The sequence below is a fragment of the Lissotriton helveticus genome, chromosome 4_1, assembly GCF_964261635.1.
Source record: "Lissotriton helveticus chromosome 4_1, aLisHel1.1, whole genome shotgun sequence".
NCBI lineage: Eukaryota > Metazoa > Chordata > Amphibia > Caudata > Salamandridae > Lissotriton > Lissotriton helveticus.
In genome coordinates this window covers 432764208-432776267 of record NC_136063.1, presented here as the reverse complement: position 1 = coordinate 432776267, position 12060 = coordinate 432764208, and the positions used below count along the sequence as shown (strand labels likewise).

Here is a 12060-nt window from a genome sequence, read left to right as displayed (position 1 = left end):
GCACAGACAAGACGGGCAGCTATGACCAGCTTGAAAGGGCGGCTTGGAATAGCAGAATGTTGACGAGAAAAATAAACAAGCGCGTTCCTCGCGCTAAAAGAAGGCAGCAGGTGGAGGGGCAAGAGAAGGGGGCAAGTGCTGGATAAATAAAAGTGAAAGCGTTTCACGAGCAGCGCCAGGAGCGATAATTGCTACCATACAGCGTTGCGCGCTCCCGCAAGTGCATCCCCACACGTGCACGCGTTGCCATTGAAGGCAATGGAACTCGTGAACGTTTTTGACTGAAAACCCAAAGCGATTACAAAAGGTCTTTCTGCCTATGCAGCGCATGCGCGCTGCGTAGGCTAGACCTAAAAAGGGCAAGAGAAAGAAAGGAAAATATGGAAAGAAGTAGAGACAGACAGGGAAAGAAAGAGAAGAAAAGAAAGGAGAGAGAATGAGGAAAAATTTAAAAATAAACAGACGGGGAAAAAGAAAGAAAGGAGATTAAGGAAGAAAAAGAGAAATTAAGAAGAAAATGAAAGAGGAAAAAAATGAAACAAATAGTTAAAGAACTAAATGAAAATAGAGGAAGAAAGAAAGAATGACAAAGGAACTAGAAGAAAAAGAAAGGAGGAGCAGCACAGCATTTAAACAAAGCAAGAGAATGGGTAATGAATGAGAAAAGAATGGAATGCAGGAACAGGAAAAAGTGAGATAAATAAAAGAAAGAAAGAGAAGAACAAAGAAAATAATGAAACAAAGAAGCAGATACTTAGAGAAAAGAACACTAGTGGAGAAACAAAGGGGAAAAAGAACAGAAAAAGTTCAATAAGTATATGCAACAAGAAAAAGAGAGACAGAAAGAATAGCAGAGCGGAAGAAAGATGAAGACAGAGAAATAAGATACGACTGAAAGAAAAGAGGAAAAGAAGAAGAGAAAAAGCAGAGAAAGAAGGCAGAGAAATAAATATCCAGGACAAAAGAAATGAAGGTGAGATGGAGAGACATCAAGGGGAGGAACGAAAAATAAATAAAAGAAAGAAAGAGGAGGGAAAAATTAAGGAATGAAAGAGCAAAAGGAAGAATTATTTTGAGAAAGAAGAGAAAGAAAGTGAAGAAGAAAGAATTAGAGTAAAAGAAAAAGAGGAGAAATAAAGAGAATGGAAGAGGAGAAGAATGACAAAAGAAAGAAGCAAATAAGAGGAAAGGGAGTAAAAGAAGAAAAGTAGAGGCAGAAATGAGAAACAAAGAAAGAAGTTGAGAAAAATAACAAGAAGAAAATAAACACAAGAAGAAAACAGAAAGAGAAAGCGTAAGGAAATGCCTCTTTTTGCATGCTCACCCTCAAAGTTTTGGACTGATGCTGTTGGTTTTTCGACTCTGAGAGTGCACTGAGGCCTGCTAACTAGACCTCGGTGCCAGTGTTGTTAAACATTTCAAAATGTATGTTGAATTGGCTACCCCCAGTTGGAATAAACTGACTTACTTATGAGTATCTAGTATATGGTACAAACGGCATGTAAGACAGAGAAGCCCTCCCCCCCAGGGCTGCAGCAGTGGTTGTGACACCCTGTGTGTGAGACAAAGGACAACAGGGTTCTCAGCCTGCCACTGCAACTTAGGAGGATATATGTTTATAAACCTCACCAAAGGAAGGCCTGTGGAGCCCTAAGGACATACACTTTTGATATTTCTAACAGCAAAATGTCCAAATTGTTGTTTTTGCTGTGGAAATGTTGGGAGCCCCATTGGCTAACACAGAGTTACCGGCTGACTTCTGAGTCTGGCTAACCTCTGAATCGGACGACTAAAATGGATACTTCAAGGAATTAAATTAATCGTGGCATTAAACCTGACTTGATGCTCAGGTCAAATATAATGTCACTTTTAAGGAAAGGCAACTTTTAGAAAGTTGCCACTGTGTTGCCCGGTGTGTCCAGTCGCCACGCACAGTTGGTGGGTACCAGACAGCTTTCTGCCCTCCTGGGCAGTAGTTTGAGCGACTCTCAAACTCAGGACCAACAGACATCTGATACAGGGAGCAGGAAGCCACTCAGGGTGTTGGCCCAAAAGGTGATCTTCAAAGGCCAAGCTGATTTTGGTGGGCAATGGCATCACACTCCTGAAGGGCTGCTCCTTTGTTCAGGTAGACAGGCTGGCAGTGGGAACAGAGAGGGGAGACAGGTGCTCAAACAAGTTTTCCTGCGGGTGTGTAGTCTACAGGTAGCCACACCTCTAGGGTGGGCTACCAAGCACCTAACATCCACGGAAGGGTTCAGAAATTTTGGGATGGGCAGAATAGTGCACTCTGGGATTGCTAGATGCCACACATAGCCACAAGTCGTCACAGTGCGGGAGGGATCCTGGTAGCCCATTGGCTAGTGCCCACATCATCCTCCCAGGGCATTTTTTGTGCATAAATATGCCACCCATAGCTCCCTGAACCTCAGATCACAGCGGAACTGGAGAAAGGATCAAACAAGAACTGCCTTGCTGACATCTGGACCTGGCAAGAGATGCTGCACAGACTGCTGGACTGCACCAGCCACACCTAGAAGACGATGCCTACAACTCCTGGCTCAAGGGAAAGTCATTCCTGAGCCCCAGACCAAAGAAGTGACTGCAAGGGTCAGTTGGCTGACCCCCTGGAACAAGTACCAGGGCCATTAAATCTGAAGAAAATCACACTGGCAAGTCAGTAGCCACATTCTGCGCATCACTGCTGACGACTGCTGGGCAACCCAAGAGACTGATCCTTGAGAACCAAAGTTGCACCTGAGTCCGCTCGACCCAGGAGTGTTGCCTGAGTCCAGATTGGTTGCCAGAGACCGGCACCAAGCTTCACCAGAGGATACCACTGGGCCTGCTGTGTACCGAAATTGGTAGCCCAGCAGCCACTGGCCTTCTACTGTCTCAAAGAGGACTTCGAGGACTCCAACACCTGTGGCCGAAGTCACCCAACCTTACAAGTGGACTAAGGAATAACCGCACAACCCCCCCTGTCGACTGCACAGCACCAAGTCTCACTTTCTTACCTACTTAGGTTGGTATCTATGCAGTGGTGGGGCCCCAACTAACTGATGTAAGTGAAGTGCAAATAATACAGGTCTAAATGACTCCTTGACATCTACAGCCGTATATCCAAGTGCGGAGCCTTAGGAACTGGAGAGCCATTCAGAATGTTCCCTTTTTTCACACGCCAGATAAGTGCTGTCCATATCTTCATTAGATCTTCTCCAGGATCCTGCCCATTTCTGAGTTAGAGGGAAAATCTCCTGTCTCCTACTCATAAAAGCAGTTTTTCCTGGAAAAATTGAATTCCACAATAGTTTGTGCTTTTCTGCTGTGCAGTTACTTCACACTCATCAAAAGGCATCTCTACCCAAGACCCTAAATAGAGATCTGCATTGCTTCTGAATACTTGATGGCCCTGTTGGAAAATAAACTATGGGGTAGACTGTGACAATGCTCTTCTAATTTAAATAACAGGATTGAGGTCCCTCAGCAAGATGTCACCAGGACAGTCATCGAAGGCTTGCTATTTAAACTCCATACCAACGAAATATTATATACTTACATTTCTGTAAAAACATCCTGAATAAGTCACCCAAGACTTCCTTCACCAAATGTCCTTTTCATTACTGACTCAAATGATCATTCCAGCTTAGAAGAACCGGTCAAACAAAACAAGATGATGGACGGAGTGCTGAACATTTTCAACCAATCACCCCATGTCAAGATATCTGGGTTTAATCCATTGTTCTTTTGCTCACTATGACACCCCAGTCTGGACCCAGACATATGAAAATCAGTCATGACCCTGCTTCTCATGGGAACAGTCTAGCCCAAGCTGCTAGTCTACGTCATCCCTGAATCGGAAACAAGCATTCTGGGACCGGTTTTGGGGTATCAATCCTCAGCAGCCAGGCTAGCTTGAATTCAGTGGCACAGGGAGCAAGGGACCCACGTCTGAAATTACCCTTGGTCACTTAGAGCGAATATAGGAAATGGAAGGTGAAGGATGGGGTGCTGAAACTTTTCAGCCACTCACCCCCAGTCAAGAGACATGGGTTTAATCCATCGTTCTTTTACTCACGATGCCACCCCAGTTTGGACCGAGCCATATGCAAATCAGCCTTGACCCTGCTCCTTATGGGAACAGTACAGTCAGCACTGCCAGGCCAGGTCCTCCCTGGGCCGAGTATCTTGTGACCAGTTTTGGGGTATCACCACATATCAGCCAGGCTGGATTGAATTCAGTGGTACAGCCAGCAAGGGACCCACATCTGGGCATACCCTTGGCCACTTAGAGCGAACATAGCAAATACAAGATGATGGAGGGATTGCTGAAACATTTCAGCCGATCACCCCCATTTAAAAGATCTGGGTTTAATCCATCACTCTTTTACTTACGAGGCCACCCCAGTTTGGACCTAGACATATGCAAATCACTCTTGACCTTGCTCCTCATGGGAACAGTCCAGCCCGAACTGCCAGGCCAGGCTTCCCTCCTTCTCATTTTTGCTTTAGAAGAACCAGCCAGCAGCATCAATGGTCCTGCAGACAGTTCTTTACCATTGAGATGCACTGTTCAGGTTTTTTCTAAAGCAGTGCACCAACAGCCAGTAAATTCAGCCCTATCACAGAGTTCTTCAAGCTCTGAGAAGATCCTGAACCTTCACTGAATCCCCAATGCTTTCTCTGGGAGAGTTGGCATCTCTGAATTCTCAGCAGCCCGACCAGACTACTGTCATTGATTACATGTGTAGTGAACTAGTGAGCTCCATATCTTGGAAATCTTCAGGCAAATACGCTCTTCTACTGCCAAAGTCTTCCTGATTCTTCACTCCAATGATTTAAATCAAGAAGCCCGGCAACTATTTATAGTAATTACACAATATAGTCTGCTGGGGGCTTATAAAAGCCAAGAAGAAATACTACACCTCAGCTTACTATGAGCCTAACCTCTATGGAATATTCACCTTTCACTACATTCACTTTGTACAAGATCTAGCGACCCATTGCACGTGGGGCTGTATTTTGCTGAGAAAACCAAATACTGACACTGCTGGTACTGGTAATTCTTGATGTGAAGGAAATGTGTCCTGATTATGGGTTAGGACGGAACAACATGTGGGAATCTCTGTTTCCAGATCGATTCCCACATGCTTTCCTCCATTTTCAGATGCCGGCAAGGTGTTTGAATGAAAAACTCAAAATGTGCAGTTTTCTCATATTACTTATAATCCAAATATGGCATTAGTAATCAAACCACAAGGTGAAGAACTGTGGTCATAGTCATTTTATGATCTCTCTATCTCACACTTAATATGGGTCTCTTTTTCTCTTTCTGTCTCCTCTTTCTTTCTGCCTCCTCTCTCTTGCTCTGTCTCCTTCTTTACTTTTGACCTGCCTCGCTCGCTCTTTCTTCTTTGTCTTTCACTTTATTTATTTTGTGTGCTCTTTGTCACTTTCTATCTCTCTCTCTTCATCTACCTTCCTATTCCTCTATGCCATCCCTCACTTTACCTCTCACATGCTGTGCTGGGCATTCTTTGTATATTTCATTTTGAATGAATGTACTTACCCTATCAACATTCTGGGCAAGTCTGTTTCCCAATGAGTATCAATGACATTCACTACATCATCCTTTGTAGAGATATACATTTGTAAACTATGGGCATACAGTTGATATACTTTTACAATAAGTGTAATCACAATATTAACAATTACTATTGTATGTTGAACCTTTGTGGCTGGTAACACCTTTTGTTTTTGCTGTAAATGCTTTGAAGAAGAGTTATATTTTAAGATTCACAAGACAACAATAAACAGGATGTCTTCTGGCCTATTCCACATCCTTGGACTTGACAGTCTTATTCCACGACATCTCTCATGTGACAGCCAGAGGTGAGTGGGGATTTTGCACTAATTTGCTGTAAGACACTTTTGCCCCTCAAGAGAGTAGTACATTATAAGATATTAACACACATTATAAGGCTATTACAATTCACTATGGAGTTTTATTTACCATAACAAGGAAAGAACCTAAAGGTCGAGTTCTTTTATACAGTCACCTCGGAGTTCACTGATTTACAATATCCCTATAATGTACCACAAATGACACTTTATTCCTTATAATACATGACCACACTATTTTCCTTCACACCAAATGCTTAAATCCTTGGTGTGTTGCTCTTTTTTACAATCTCTAGTGCAAAGTTAAACACACCAAAAAGCAGTTAGATATTTGTTGCCCAAAAGATATAAGAATCACTTTAATAAAAGTCAGATTAAAAAAAAAATGCTGTTGCTCAGAATTTTTAGAGACATGCAGCAAGCCTCTATCTTTCCTATAATCACTTAAATGGATTAATAGACATGTTGCCATAAATATCGGGTGGGGTTGGTAACACTTGAAAGTGGTGGGCATAAAAGTTGGGTATGACTTTTATGTAGGAAGCAAAGCAAGCATGGTTACTGGGCAAACATGGTTTTTGTCTCATACCCTAGAACTGTAAACCAAGGAAAGGTACAACTCTAATTTGTCACAGAAAATAATTTGTTTAGGGCCATTTAATATCACTAACAAAACAAAATGTGTAGTTTAGATGTGGATTTGATGCAGTTCTGTTTCGGGTCAAACAAACTGTACAATTAAGGTTGGGATCAGGGGCCTAGAATTTTTTTTAAAAAGCAGTATAAATGTATTCAGCAGATATATTAGAATTAAGGTAGTAGGCATTGAAAGCGCGGCAAGGGATGCAGATTCTAAAGAAAAGACCAGTGTTCCTCCGTCCATAAGAGATGTATCGTAGGATGTGAACAAAAACATGAGCACTATCTGTCCTCTTTCTAGCTGGCCCCAACTACCTGGAGACCGACAAGGATAATGACACAAGATATGCTGGATTCAATTATACATCTACTCAAACGGGGCATTTGTATTTTGTACGTTTCTGTAATTTCTTTTCTTCGTTTTTTAGGTCTCGGCTAGTGTAGGCTGTGCTTGCGCAGTCTCGCTGCCGAGATTTTATGTTTTGTAGTAGGGATATAAACGAGCTAGCTCTTCTCCATTGGCTGGCTTCCTAAACGGTGGCCAGCCATTGGAGAAGAGCTTTGTCGGTCACTTTAAGCCCCGTCCGTTTCGGATTGAGGGGCATGTTTTTTGCTGTCCTTTCTCTCCGTGACGTCTTCAGTCACTTAACAAAAAACACGCCCCCCAGTCTGAAAAGGACGGGGCTTAGCTCCTTCGTGTTTACGCTTGTTGTTTTACTTGATATGTTTATTCCATCGCTTGGCTAGTACATGAGATGTTAAGGCTAGACACGTAACACAAAACATTCCACACTCCCCAAATATGTTATATTCTCCTCCTCGTATATCGTAAAAAAGCGGTTTGACTTTTTCTGTGAATAATCATGTCTAGTAGCAATTAAATAAAATGTCGGAAGTCAAACCCAACATAGCAACTTGGCAATATTTTAGTTGTCTTTTATTCATCATAATAATGACAAGGGTCGGCTGGATAGGTCTCGGCATATCCGCTTTTGAAAGCGTACGTGTCAAGCCTCAATGAAAAATTACGTCAGGAATGTTAGTTGCGTTGCAACGTTTGCGATTGGATTAGTGATCTTGCGAGAGTTCTTTGAGCGAGTCCCTGTGATATTAGCTGGTAGACCCCGTACCCCCAACATGGCACCGAAGGCCAAGAAGGAAGGTAAGAGCTAGTGGCCGAGTGAACGGGCCTTAGGGGGATTTGCGAGGAAAAGAGCTCGCTGAAGGGTTTGTTTTGTGATGAAACGTGATAATTGTCTGTCAACCTCCGGGCAGGGTGTTGTAGGCAACGTCTAGCCTTAGATTGCAGATAAGAGTTGGACCGCGTGTGTAAGGGAGTACCAGAACGTGCCGTGCTTCCTGGACAGGCGCACGGAATTCTTTAACGTTCCTGCACTGTTTCGTTAGTGGATATTTTTTCCATTTAATTATCCGGGGCGTTTGCTAGTGCTTTATACCTGGGCTGCGAGGAGCTTCTTAAGAGCAGGAATGCGAATTATATTTGTAGTCTGTTGAGTGGTTTTATAAAGCGCCCTTGGGGGATGTTGTAAAGAATTAAAGTAATCCGTGTTACACTCCCCGGGAACGTGCCCGGCATAAACCCATGTCATTCTTTTTTCTGTTTGATTTTATTTCAAGTGTAAACTGCTTTACTGCCTGTTCTTGCATGTGTGTGTGGATATTTCATTTCGCTCTGGTGATGGAGCACATGGTCAAGGAGGATGGCTCTTGTGTGACTGACCCCTGCCTGGGCTCAGTTCGATACCAAGGCAGCCAGTCCTGGACATAGAGAAACCAAGGGGCTACCTCCTCAGAGGGGCTGGTGCAGTAACAGGTGTTAACATCTTAGCAGAAGTTTGGTGATCATGTATGATACTGCAAACACGCGTTTAGGTGAACTACCCTAGGACTAAAATTTGTATATTTAGCTTGGTTTAGTAGGTCAGCAGATGACCTGGGAAAAGGTAGATAGAGCCTTGCTTGCACTTCCAAAACGACAGTTGGTAAAGGGAATTACTGTCGAAGTAACGTTAAACTAATTATCTCAAGCGGGTTGTGTGAACTTAGCTGCTTAGTCCGTTCGTCTTTACGAACTCTGTTCAACTTGTTTCATCTGTTCTGTTTGTAATTTCATTTTTGTTTCCTTAACTGAGACTGTCTTCTTCTAAGCTGTCACTGTTAAAACTGAGGCAAAGTCCAAGGCAGTAGCTGCCCCTGATGTGCGTGCGCTCTGTGTGTGTGTTGCTCGCTCTGTGTGTATGTTGCTCGCTCTGTGTGTGTGTTGCTCGCTCTGTGTGTGGCTCACTCTGTGTGTGGCTCACTCTGTGTGTGGCTCGCTCTGTGTGTGGCTCGCTCTGTGTGTGGCTCGCTCTGTGTGTGGCTCTGTGTGTAGCTCTGTGTGTGGCTCTGTGTGTGGCTCTGTGTGCGTGGCTCTGTGTGTGGCTCTGTGTGTGTGGCTCTGTGTGTGTGGCTCTGTGTGTGTGGTTCTCTGTGTGTGTGTGTGTGGCTCTATGTGTGTGTGTGTGTGGCTCTCTGTGTGTGTGTGTGGCTGTGTGTGTGTGTGTGTGTGTGTGTGTGGCTCTGTGTGTGTGGTGGCTGTGTGTGTGTGTGTGTGTGTGTGTGGCTCTGTGTGTGTGTGTGGCTCTGTGTGTGTGTGTGTGTGTGTGTGTGTGTGTGTGTGGCTCTCTGTGTGTGTGGCTCTCTGTGTGTCTGTGTGTGTGTGTGGCTCTGTGTGTGTGTGGCTCTGTGTGTGTCTGTGTGTGTGTGTGTGTGTGTGGCTCTCTGTGTGTGTGGCTCTCTGTGTGTCTGTGTGTGTGTGTGGCTCTGTGTGTGTGTGGCTCTGTGTGTGTCTGTGTGTGTGTGTGTGTGTGTGTGTGTGTGTGTGTGTGTGGCTCTGTGGCTCTGTCTGTGTGGGTGTGTGTGGCCCTGTCTGTGTGGGTGTGTGTGGCTGGGTGCATGTGGCTCTGTGTGTGGGTGCAAATGCAATAGGTCTCGCATTTGCGAGAGATTAAGCTATTGGCATTGTAAATGACAATGTCATTTATTTATATGTTTTAAAAACAAAAATAATGTCATGACCAATGCCAATAGCTCTAACTTTAACAAAGACGAGACCATTGCATTGTAAATGCTTGTTGTTTGCTGGTCTCATACACAATCGGTAATGAGCCTTCTTTTCCAGCTGCTATCTGCTCAATCCCAGCGGCGATGAGGGGAGGTGGACGGCCTCTTGCCTCAGAGGATAGTGGTGAGGAAGCCTCGGGTTCGCAGTGGACGTGAGCAGCCGTGAAGGTCGTACCAAGGCCAAGGTGCTCTCTCGTACACCTTGGCCTCCCATGCCTGTGGGAGCTGGTCCAGCGAGAGTCAGTCCCAGTCAGTTTGGCGTCATGGTGGTGTCATGCAGTGTCAACTCAGCATTAGGAAATCTAACACAACCTGCTTTAAGTCTGCAAACTCGTTTGTCACGTCACAGAGATGCTCACAAATAAAAACAGAACTGATGAATTGTTTTCTTGGCAATACAAAAAAAGGTTTGGGTTTCTCACCATGCAGTAATCTAACAAGTCTTCAGAGTGGGTTCTCCAAAGTAGAAGTACAGAGAACAGCAGGCACTGTTGAAGACGCTTAAAACATCCCAGGAATACAGGGGAAAACGAGCAATTGACGAATGAGGATGTCCGACCGTGGCTCCAAGCGTATGTTCCACAGCAGAACTCCATTCTCAAACTATCCAATCTAAGAGCTTCTATCATGCTGCTAATGAGCATGAGCGAAGCATCAGGATTGGTGTGAGCAGGCCAGCTTAGCGCTCCAAAACACACTGGAGCCTCTGCTTGCTCTCCAACCCAGCTGTCTAAAACAGCTTGGCGATATTGAATTGCTCTCGCATGTCGGGCTGGCTGTAGCAAGCTAGCCGGCCAAACCCACATGCACACTTCAAACTGAACTGACCACTCCTCACTGCTGCCAGTCAGCAGCAGTGACACACAGGCCCAGCCCCTTCAGCAGTCAGAGAGTAAATAATAAAATAGTAATAACTTCATTTTATTTTTCACACTTTAGGCAGAAGTTTGTGGGGGGGGGCAAGCTCCTATCTCTGATGGAGAAGATAGCTGTAGTATACTGTATGCTTATGTTTATCTAGAAAAACACATCAGGAGAAGGAATAGCCCTCCGGTTTTTTTTTTTGCAGAGTTTTATATAGCGCGAACTAGACCCGAACCGAATCAGGTATCAGTGCGCTTTACATAGCACCAGTTACGTTACATGAGGACACACTTTCATTTTTAGGCACGGGGAGATTAGGTGATTTGCCCAGAATCACAGGAGGTTTTTGGCGTCGTTACGCTCGAACCCAGATCCGCGGTCGAGCGCCTTAGCCGTTAGGCCAACTCCTCTCCTCTCTCTTTTTGGTTCTGAAACTGCATATTTAATTATGCCATGTGGCCTCACTTTCCCCTTGACCGCTGGCTCTGGCAGCAGGCATTGACCATCACACCTCAACTGTAATAAATTACTAGAATTGAGTAGCTACCTCATTTCTTTATAGCAAGTGTCGAGGTGCGCCAAGAGTCGTCTGTAATGAGGAAATTAGAGTCGGGCTTTTAAACAGTGATTGCAGGGTCCTTTGTATTATAACATGATTCGTCGTCAAATAGATAATAATTAAAAGCGAATTTAAAATAAATTGTTGCTTATATAGGCAGTCACTTTAGGCGCTGCGTGATGGATAAGGCTCGCGTTACTATTGTATCAATCATGATTATAATAGTGTCTCCGGTAGTAAATTTGCCATTCCGATTTGAATGCATTTTGCCTAATTAACAAACTTCTGTGTGTTCGTTAAGCTTGTTAAAGTTCTTCGAACAGCTCTATTGGCAAGAAACACGTTTTTTATGCAACAGTATTGACCTTTTCTTGGTCAGTCCAGGAATTGCTACAGTAGTTAACTTTCATCACAGAAAGTCAACATTTCAGAAAGCTAAAACATGCACACTCAGGGCCAAAATGAACAAAGTTGCTGGCTAATAAAACTCGTCCACAGTTGGTAAACACCTAAGAATCAATACCTCGCGTGCACAGGAGCCGACATTTTCATCTTTATGTATTTAGACCTCAGTTGCCATAATATTTATCTCAATTTTACTGCACTTTCGACACATTTTAAGTGCATGCCTACAGAGTAAGTGTAGGCGCTATGGCATTTAAGGTGTTGATGCTTTGTCAGTTTTTCTTACACTTTGGTGTAGAATGGATTGATTTTTCTTATCCCCGTTGATTGACTGACTCGTGCGTCATCCCCCCTGCGTCCCTGCTGTGTCGTCTGTTGGTGCCACACTCAGGGCCCCGCCCCTCGCCTGGTTTGGAAAGAACATCGCCGTTTCCCAGAAGACTGTCACCTTCCCGACAGACGTCTTACTGGTCATTCATAGCAGTTCAAATACTTCATCTTTTTTCTTCTTGACCTCTTTTTTGCTAACAGCTAAACAGGCATTCAATTGAGACTTTCATTTACTACCA

At 44.1% G+C, this 12060-nt stretch overlaps 1 protein-coding gene and 1 non-coding gene across 7 annotated transcripts in view; both read left to right on the top strand.

Moving 5' to 3' along the window:
• The window catches only part of CPQ (carboxypeptidase Q), a 2048903-nt gene that overhangs the window by 838488 nt on the left and 1198355 nt on the right, over positions 1-12060 (top strand). The window lies entirely within an intron of this gene.
• On the top strand, positions 8249-8427 carry LOC144829886 (small Cajal body-specific RNA 16). Its single transcript, XR_013610871.1, has one exon.